Source organism: Solanum pennellii, chromosome 10 (genome assembly GCF_001406875.1).
Source record: "Solanum pennellii chromosome 10, SPENNV200".
NCBI classification, from domain to species: domain Eukaryota; kingdom Viridiplantae; phylum Streptophyta; class Magnoliopsida; order Solanales; family Solanaceae; genus Solanum; species Solanum pennellii.
This window is the reverse complement of record NC_028646.1, coordinates 37,194,221-37,205,788: the sequence shown is the minus strand read 5'-3', so window position 1 is coordinate 37,205,788 and position 11,568 is coordinate 37,194,221.

Genomic DNA, 11,568 nt, shown 5'->3' with positions numbered 1-11,568 from the left:
GCTCTAGGTAGATAAAAAGTTACACTTTGAAAGTGTTGCAATAGATGACCCATAAAAGGCAACACTTTTTAAGTGTGACCAATAAATCTGAAAAGGCAACGCTTTTAAGTGTAGTCTAACAAAAAATAGGTGTTGCTAATGCACGTCTTCAAAGCGTGCCCTTATACCTATTTGGCTACGCTTTATAAGTGTAGCCAAATATGGCAACATTTAAAAAGTGTTGCCTAATGTCAAAGGTTACGCTTCTTTTGGGCAGCCCCTAAAAAGTGTTGCTGAATGTCCAAAAGTGTAGCCTTTTATCAAAGGCCACACTTTTTGCTAGTTTAGGCTACACTTACGTGGAGTTGCTGTAGGCCGAAAATGGTGTAGTGAAAAAAGAGTTTTTTCACACTAAAATTTAAGCTTGTATAAACTATCGAATGTTGTTAACTCAACATATTCACATTCCATCTTTATCTATTGTTGCAAAATATAACAAAAGAGAATACAAATTTTAATTTCAATCTATTCATCTTACTTAGCAAGAATGTTGGTGAAGATCGAATATACCTTCAAATTAAAAGAACTTTAATAATAATATTCATCGTATTTAAAGTTTACATTCTTTAAATTACTATTTAAATATATTCATAATAATATTTATGCCATGTTCATAATTTAATTGATAAAGTATAAACACGCGACACTCATATCAAAAGATTAATAATTAGCGAAAGAGAAAGTAAAAAATCTTAAAAATTAATTATGGTGAATAGGAGTCAATTCGAATTAACAAGAATACTTCTAAACAAATAAGAATGAATGGAAGGGAGAAAAAACTCACATATTAATTAAAAAAAAAGGAAAAAAATAAAGAGAAAAAGCTTCAAAAATTAATGCTGCCAACGAGGTTTGAACGTGTGTTACCCGTGTGACAGATTACCTACTTTGCCAATTGAACTGTTAACCATTTTATTTAGTGGGTGACAAAGAAAATATATATTCATTTTTTTAAAACATGTATACATATATATACAAAGTTTTTCCAAGATCTGTGGGTGCAGTGGCACCCCCACGGGCACCCATACATCCGCTCCTGCCAATGGTGCGAATAATTTTTATGTTGCTGTTGCTGCTTGTATATGATGTTGTTTTGTCGCACTTCATCGTTGAGACTCTTCCTGGATCATGTACAAGTACCTCCTCAACCTTTGCCCGAAATCTCAAAGACACACTTATACTATACTAAGGTCATATTACCCCCCTGAACTTATTTTATATATAATTTTTTTACTCCTTTCGGCCTACGTGACACTATCTTGTAGACCCAGCGTGCGTTGATTTCTTTTTTCAATATAGAGTCACGTAGGTCGAAAAGGGGTAGAAAATTATTTATAAAATAAGTTCAGGGGATAATAGGACCTTTATATAGTATAAGGGTGTCTCTGAGATTTCGAGCATAGGTTGGGGGTACTTATGTATTTTTCCTAGATAGTATTAATTTCATCATTCTGTAGATAAATAAATACTAAATTGTTATGTTGATCGATCATCTACATTGGTGTTGGACAAGAGGAAAAAGAGAAGTTCTTTTATTTCTTCGTAGAATCTGAGAGAGATCCAGAAAATGATCCTTTCATGATTTGAGAGAGATCTAGAAAATGATCCTTTCATGATTTGGCTCACCGGAGGTCCTGGTTGCTCTGCTCTATCTACCTTTATACATGAGATGTGTACATCAATTTTATCCCTTTTTTCTTTATGCTGCTAAATCAATACAATTCCCTCAGTTTAAAGTAGTTGCAGTGAAAGCTTATGATTACTTACGTATTGATAAAAGTTATGCATACATATATATACTAAATAATCTTGATGATTAAGAAAGAATAAAGCTATAAAAGATACCCAGATCAGTTAGAATCAATATATATGCTACAATTTTTAAAGATATAATAAAATCAAACTACTATATTTGATAAAGAGAAATTAGGGCATGATGCTCCACTAAGGTTCCCCCTAAAGATTGTTATTGGAGAGAGCAAGAACGTCAATCTCAGATCACAATCTTTGAATATTTGGATGAGCTAATGCATCTGCAAGTTGATCTTTAGTAGAGACATGCAAAACGCGAAGAAATCCTTGACGAACAAGATATCAGAGAAAGCGATTTACAACTTTCAAATGGTTAGTTTTGGTGTGGAACACCGGGTCAGCAACCAAATAAATGGAGCCCAAGTTATCACAATAAATGACCAGAGGTCGAAGATAAATGAGTGAAAGTTCTCAAACCAGATTTGAAGAAAAGACAACTCTGCAGGTGTTGTAGCAACAGAACGATATTCAGCCACAGTTGAAGAACGTAACACAGAGCGTTGCTTCTTTGCACTCCAAGATACTGGATTCTTACCCAGAAAAATAACGTGGGCACTGGTGGACGTTTAGTCATCTTTATTTCCTTCACAATCTGCATTAGAAAAACATGTAAATTAAGTGGAGAATATATGTGTAAAAATAAATCATGATCAATTGTGCCAATCCTTTTCGGTTCCATTTTGATGCTTGAAGATACTGAGGAAAATGGCCTGAGGTAGGCAAATAGTGGCAACATGAAGACAAAGTTTATGGACTGGTTTTTGTAATGTGGCATTTGAGCCTAGTAATACTAGTGTAAGTGTTATTGGTGGAAGAAAGAGATAATGGTGTGGATGATGGACAAGAAGATGTTAAAGACTTAGAGGTCTCATGCAGTAAAATGGAGGACGGGGTAATTACGGGTGAAGAAACTGGCTCACTAGTGCACCATACCTTTTCAACGTTCAAGTCGGTGAAAACTTGCGTTGAAAGATATTTTCATTTAAGTTGAATCTATTTGGAGGTGAAGGATGTGCACCCTATCTTTTCAACGTTCAAGTCGGTGAAAACTTGCATTGAAAGATACTTGTACTTAAGTCGCATCTATTCGGAGGTGAAGGATATGCACCCTATCTAAACGTTCAAGTCGGTGGAAACTTGCGTTAAAAGATATTTAAGTTTAATTTGCATCTATTCGGAATGAAGGATGTGCACCATATCTATTCAATGTTTAAGTCGGTGAAAACTTGCGTTGAAAGATATTTGCATTTAAGTCGCATCCATTCGGAGGTGAAGGATGTGCACCATACCTATTCAACATTCAAGTCGGTGGAAACTTGCATTGAAAGATCTTTGCATTTAAGTCGCATCTATTCAGAGGTGAAGGATGTGCACCCAATCTATTCAACGTTCAAGTCGGTGCAAACTTGCGTTGAAAGATATTTGCATTTAAGTTGTATCTATTCGGAGGTAAACGATGTGCACCATATCTATTCAACGTTCAAGTCGGTGGAAACTTGAGTTGAAAGATATTTGAATTTAAGTCGCATCTATTCGGAGGTGAAGGATGTGCACACTATCTATTCAACGTTCAAGTCGGTAGAAACTTGTGTTGAAAGATATTTGCATTTAAATCATATCTATTCACAGGTGAAGGATGTGCACCATATCTATTCAACGTTCAAGTCGGTGGAAACTTGCGTTGAAAGATATTTGCATTTAAGTTGCATCTATTCGAAGGTGAAGGATGTACACCCTATCTACTCAACGTTCAAATCGGTGGAAATTGGCGTGGAAAGATATTTACATTTAAGTCGCATCTATTCAGAGGTGAAGGGTGTGCACCCTATCTATTCCATGTTCAAGTTGGAGGAGACTTGCGTTGAAAGAATTTATATTCGTCCTACCGATGGACATACATTCAAAATCCTACCGATGGATCATCTTTTCCATTCGTCCTACCGATGGACATACATTCAAATCGTATCAATAGATCATCGATCTTTTTTTGTTTGTCTTACCGATGGACATACATTCAAATCCTACCGATAGACCATATTTTTTCATTTGTCCTACCAATGAACATGCATTCCTATCCTACTAATGGATCATCTTCATTTGTCATATCATAAGATCTATGCTATCTTTTCCCCTGTAATTTTGTCCCTACTAATGAGTTTCATCTTTGTTTTTCGAGTACATCCAAGAGGATGCATTCTCTGTTGAGCCAAAGGTGCGGACTATTACAACAAGGACATAACACAACGTGAAACCTTTTAGAAGCAAGTACCGGATAGACTTTCACCATATTCCAACCATGCTTTTATATAAAGGTCATGTGTTCGGTGAAAATTGGATTTGTCATTTTTCGTTGTCCACGATTTCTTTCATTAATCTTATCCAACGAAAGAGACAACAGTCGACACCCAATTTTGGTCTAACATTTTCAAATTTTGCAACTTTTAAGTTTTATTTATTTAATAGTTCAAAAATGAATTTTTTATGATTCTAAATAAGTTTATCGATAACTATCTTTATTTATCAAAATTTAGGATTTGTATCAGTTAATTTTAAAACTGCATTTTTACATGTCATTAATTACGTCCATTATATTTTTTAATATTCATTTTATTTGTTACATTTGTTAATATTTATGTTGATATTTAGCAAAGTCTAGAAACTTATTCAAATACGGATGAAATTTGCGTATACAGATGATCGATATTTTTGGCCACAATTCCAAGACCACGAAATTTGAGTCCATTACATAATTATTTTTGAGAAAAAAACGTGGTTAAACAAACTTATACTACTTAATTACTCATCATAGCTATAATTTGCTATAAATACCACTCACGACTAACATTATACATTAATTATGTGGGCTGACTTTGAGTTTGTATAATTAGTCACATCGTATATGTATAATTCGCCAGAATATACAAATACATATGTATAATATACAATTATTTAATCAATATACATATACAAGTTACTTCTACGATCTCTCTCACTTGCCTCTCTCATCCCTCTCTCAATCTCGTTCACCTCTCTCCTCTCTCTCTCAATCTCACTTGCATTTTTTACAAATACATATGTATAATATACAATTATCTAACCAATATACATATACAATTCACCTCTCTACCACTTTCTTCCATCTCCCGCTCACCTCTCTCCCAATCTCGCTCGCCTCTCTCCTCTCTCTCCCAATGTCACTCGACTCTCTCCTCTCTCTCTCAATCTCGCTTGCTATATATATAAATACATATGTATAATATACAATTATATAAACAATATACATATACAATTTACCTCTCTCCCACTTTTGCCCTCTCTCTCCTCTCTCTCCCAATCTCGCTCGCCTCTCTCCTCCTTATAACATGTAGTTACAAATTGTAATTATCAAACTATAGCTATGGAAAATAATTAAGCTATTTTTAGTGGCTATATGTGAAAGTTCCCATTATTTTTTCTAAGTTTTACTAGGTCATGGAATAAGAAGGTGGTGAATAAAAATTACAGATATTTTCAGATTTTTAAGGTTTTAGGAATTTTTTTATTGTTCATTCTTTTTTTCGGTGACAAGTTCACCGGAGATCCACCGGAATCTGGAGAGTTCACCACTCAAAACCCCATTTACTTTCATTTCCCAACCATCACTGCTCATAGCCGTTTTCTCCATTATTTTCGGCCAACAAAATCTCATACAGCAGCTCAAAAAACAACAATGACTCCAAGCCACCACAGACCACCATTCCTCCTCCTTCCACATTTCCGGCGAAATCCAGCGGGCAGCGAGCTCAAACAACCCGCCTGACTCACAGCTGCCAAACCTTACCGGAAAGCTCCATTTTCACAGACCTGCCACTAAACGACCTCATCTAGCCACCAGAAAACCACCAACAAAACCCACCAGACCTTCAACCACCTGAAACGGGTGAACTCACAAGTCAAAATCACCACCAGACCTCCAAAATCATTTGAAAAACCACCCAAAAACCCACAACCAGACAACCGCTAGTCCACCACAACGACCTCATCTTCCGCTTAACAAACACTCCATTTTCACTGTTTTGTATCTTTATTGAAATGTTTTGGATTTTGGTGGTTTTTGTGATTGTTAGTTTTTTAGGATAGAGTTTTTTTGTTAATTGTTAACTAATTATTTGTTATTGTAGTTAGATTTTTTATTTTATTTATTAATTTCTATGCCCATTTACGTATGTTTCTTTAATTTTTGTTCAGTACTTTGTTTGGCTAATATATAATTTATTAATGGGCTTTGTTAATATTTTCATCAAATTTTACTTCTATGTTAACTTCAAGTATTTCCTAATAAATTTATCTCGGTTGTTGTTACTTTATTATTGTTTGAGATATTTCGAACTTGACATTATATTTTACTTTCTTAGGTCTATTTAAATTACAAGTTCAAAATGGGTGATGAAGAAATTTTCGTCGATTTTCATGGTCTCCCAAGTTAATAAAATGAATTTTTGTTTTTAAGTTATTATTTGAGTTATTCATTTTTACTCATATTTATTTAGTACTAACACATTTAATAAGTGTCTTTACAAGTACACAGAGTGCTTCCCAATAAAGTTATTCGAATTAAATTTGAATTATATTTTTTATGCATTATTTTGTATAAATTGAAGTTAGACAAACCTTAGGCAGATTCTTACATTATTATTATATTTTATTATTTGTGTATATTGCATGTTAATTGTACTTACATATTGTTTTTAACTCCTCAATTTGCAAAAAATAAATTTAGTGGGGACCCACATTTGTGGATTTCGAAGTATGCCTAACACTTTCCCTTCAAAATAATTATTGTTGAACCCTTACATAGAATCAAATGGTTTCGTAGATAACTTAAATGGTTTCCTAGTTTTTTCCTAAAACTAGGTGGCGACTCTTTTTAAAGCTCGTTTATTCTTTAAATTATTTAAACTCATGGATGAAAGTCCACTCTCCTACAAGTTTGAAACTAAATAGATAGCGGGAATAAGAAACAGATGTATTTGTACTATTTCCTATTAGTTGGTTTTTAAAGGTGTGAACAGGAAAGAAAGGATGTTGACTCTCTTGAAGGGTTGTGACTATGTCGAAAGGTTGTGTCCTTTCTAAAGAGTTGTGCCTTTTCCAAAGTGTCATGACCTTTCTGAAAGGTTGTATTCTTTTCAAAGAGTTGTGACCTTTACCCTTTATTGATTATAAATAGATCATTTTTCTGCATTGAATTTTCCCTTCTTATGCATACATTTCTTACAAAACAAAATCGATCGATCGTGTTTGTGTATGTGATTTGTTGCTGTCATTTTGAGATCGTTGAAATTATCGAAGTTTGAGGTATCGCTACTTCTTTAATGATTAATCCATTTTATCTTGAGAAGAATTACTCTCAACCAAAATAAAAGTTTTTAGGTCAGATAACGGTGGAGAATATGTTAATCAAGTGTTGTAGTCGTATCTTCAAAAGCATGTCATCATTCAAGAAACTACATGCGCTTTTACACCTCAGAAAAATGGCGTAGAAGAGAGGAAAAATTGTCATATATTTGAAGTTACGCATGCATGCTTCATTAGTTCTCATATGCAGCCTTCATACCGGGAGGATGCTATTTTTTATGTTGTTTATTTAATAAATTGTGTACAAAGTAATGTTCTCCATTTTAAGACTCCTTTAAATAACCCCTCCAGTTTTGTTAACCTCTCAATAACCTTACAATTAGAAACTCGAGCTTTTGGTTATGTTGTTTTTGTTCACCTCCTTAAACACAAACATAAGAACCTTAATCCATGTGCAATACGGTGTGTCATTGTTGAGTATTTCCTCATAAAAAGGGCTACATATATTATCATCCCCCTACCAAAAAGATTGTATGTTAACATGAATGTTACTTTTTCTGAGACCGAGATGAATTTCTCTTTGGAGTTATCCAGTTTTTCTGCTCAGGGGGAGAATAAGGATGAAGAGCAAAATTTGATGGTGTTACTACCTATTAATAGTGGTACAAATTCAGATTATACATGGCTTAGCTCAACAACTCCAGAACAAGGTATTCTAAATCAAATAGTGCAACAAGAAAGTGAATAATCCCCCTCTCCTGTACCTTAAGTACCCACCAATTATGTTCCTTTAGATGATGTTGTATGGTATGTGTTACTTATGAGGAGTCTAATACTAATAATTTAATTGATGACACTACATCAGTTTTTTGTAGTGATGATCACAGGAATAGGTATATTCCCTGATAATTTAAATTAAAGGAAGTCAAATATTGTATTTATCATTATGTTTCTGGTGGACACTTGCCAAGCTCTATCCAAGGCTTTGTGAATCAGATGTTATTGCTTATTATCCCTACAAGATCTGAAGAAGTATTGGTTTATGCTAAATAGGCAGAATGCATAAATGATGAGATGTGAGCACTGGGGAAAAATAATACGTCGGATATTGTGTCATTACCAAAAGGGAAGTTAAAACGTTTTTAAAAGACTTTTGAAGAAATTTATGAACTTCTGTTAACTTGACTTTTGACTTATCTTGACTTTGATCTTAACATCTCTTGACTTGACTTTTAACTGATCCTTGAATTAAATTATGGCTTCAAGGATTGTAATTCATGATATGAAGTATCTCAATAACAATATCGCAATTTGATAATTAGGGATAGAGCTTTCAAAAGAAACATGAACTGAAGAATTCAAAATAAACTTATATCAAGAATACTCAAATCTAGGGAAAGTATTCTAGATTAATCTTTTACTGATCAGAAAGTAGATGTAAAGCGTAAGGACGAACTAGTCCAACACTCTGATAGCCTTACATCCTTGAAGAACAAGGTTCTTGACGAATCTTGAAAAAGCACTTGATTAGAAGCCTTGAAACCCTAACCTGAATGCAAACAATCAAGAATACCTTTCTTGATATTCTTGAATTAGTTTCTTGAAATCTCTATGAACAAATAAATATTAGTTTCACGAGTGAAGATGAAAATCTGATTGTTTTGAGCTTTTTATTAGTCAAGGAGTTCATTTATGGTTTTCTTGGAGGTAAAAATACAAAATTTACTCGTTTTAATAACTTCCCGTCAGCTAATTAGTAACAACACTGTATAGGTTACTAAAATAGTCATAACGTTTTACTTAGGAATTAGATTGACGAAAAATTGATGGCATTGGAAAGTTGATTCAATTACCTGTAATTTGATAGGTTTGGGCTTACACAACTCTTTATATTTTAAGTTATATAGTCGTTTAAAGTTGACTCAAATAGAATCTTACATCAAAACTTAATCGATAATGAAACTTCAAGAACACTTATCAAAAACTTAAATGCTTAAATTTCAAGAATGAAATTATGCTGAATAAATCATGATTGACATGTGGGTTAACCAACCCAATACTATGGGATCTTACATACCTCTCAGGAGTAAAACCCATGGCGAAAATCTACGACATCATGCAATAATCTTGACGAGTGTTTGATCCACCCTTTATTTTCCCACTTTTCTCCTCTTTTCTCTTCCTTTCTTTTCTTGAACTCTCAACTAAAACTCTAGGTGTATATTAGGATTATAAAACTAAATCAAATAGGATTATACCATAAAATTTTACTAAAAACAAATTAAATCTTGTTGGGTAAGGAAAAGACCAAAATACCCCTCACTATTTTTGGCTAACTTTCTTTAACTGGACAATCTAACTTCAAAAGACCATGTCTCACTCATCCGAACTCGAAACTTAGAAAACTCGGTGACATTGGAAATATAATTCAAAGATATTTTCTAAAGTATCTTATAGAACACCTAATTCATCATGTGATAGGAGTTATGATTGTTTGAAGTTTACCCATAACTCATACTTATCTTAACTTGCAAATTTTCAGATTTTTCCTATTTCAAATTTAGTTCTTTTGGAACTCAAGGTGATATGTATAATGATATGATCTTTATACTACATAAATTTTAATTCTTAGTAAAATCTCAATTATTATAAAGAACGACCCGAATTTTAGTTCGAAAATTTTTCTGGGGTATTATAACCCTCCCCATCCCATGAATAATGAGGACCCCTATTTAGAGTAGTAGGGAATGGTCAACTGGTGTGATTTGATTGGTCATAATATGTCACATATACATATGTAAATATTTTAATGGCTAGTCAAATTTAACTTGGATTGCCACATAATCTGACACGTATTTGAATGATTTTAGTGGCTTATTTAATGTGACTTGGATTGCCACATAACCTTGACATGTGTCATTATTTTAGTGGCCTGTTTAATTTGACATTGATTGCCACATAACTTTGGCACGTGGCATGATTTTAGTGGTTTATTTAGTTTGACTTGGATTGCCACACAACTTTGACACCTGGCCTGATATTAGTGGCTTATTAGTTTTGACTTGGATTGCACCCAATCTCAACTATTTTCTTGAATTTAATATAATCCAAGTTTATTTATGGATTTAAATCAAATAAAATCTTAATTCTTAGATGATGTGCTTTAAATTCTACTATGTCTATCAATGCGGTAGTATTTTTGGAGGGTCCGAGCACCATAGCACTGCAAACAACTAGCATGAGAAAATGCTAATTGTAAGAAATTCTTTTGTAGGAGAACTATGGAAAATATGTTGATGCTTGTGTTGCTAAAATTAAGGCGCTCTATAAGGATCTAAAACATGAGGTTTCTTTTTATTTTCTTTACTGTTGTTGCTTCTCCAATTTTTCTTTGATAAGTAGTCATGAAGTTTTATTCTTTCCTTAGAAAATGTCATCTAAAATATGGTATTTGATAAGAGTTGGATTCAAGATTTAAACTTGATAGCGTCAACCTTTAAAGTTACCCTATCCTATGGGCTTCTCACATATATATTCATGCTCCGTACTGAAATACTGTGTTCGGCTGAACCCCTTATATAATAAGCTATATACACCACTGACTTTGGTGTATTCCTTTTGAAAATTTTATAGGATGTGTACAGGGAATAGGAGAATAATACATATGAATAGATGATAAATCCATTGAAGATGAAACCAAATGAAGCAAAGCACTGCAAGCAGTTCTCAAGTCATTCATCTTGAAAATTTTCTTTTGAACAAACAAATCCTTGGCCTATTATTGAAATATATTTCTTTGTTTAGTGATTCGATTTTTGCGCACACTAAAACCACTTCGGTGAGCAAAATCAAGAAAAAATTTAAATGCAAAAACAAGTGATTGAAACTCCATACGATGTACACACTCTTGATTCTTCATCACCAAACTGTGAAATATCCTTATGTGAAGATCTAATATCTTTTGTATTTTGTTGAGGCAAATTAGGGAATCCAATATTTGTACTGCAACATGTAGATAATAGACAGATTAACTAGATAAATATAGCTTAAAGATTTAAACTATATTATTCAAGAGAAATATTCTTTATAATAATTTTTGTCTTACGTTACTATCAAGTTCATTCAAAGTGAAGTATCTTAAATATAATGAATGATGATAAAGTAATTATGTTTTTCTAAGTTGAATCATTTTCCCTATTCACAACCTTAAAAAAATCTAAAATAAAAATAATGAGTAAATAGTAACCATTAATTCCAATGATGATAGTTTTAAATTGCTTCAAGTGAACGTTGGTGATACGAAGCAATAACAATACCACGATTAATCAAGAATGATAAAAAAGAACGATAGTGGAATATCGTCCGTAGGTTGAAAAAAAT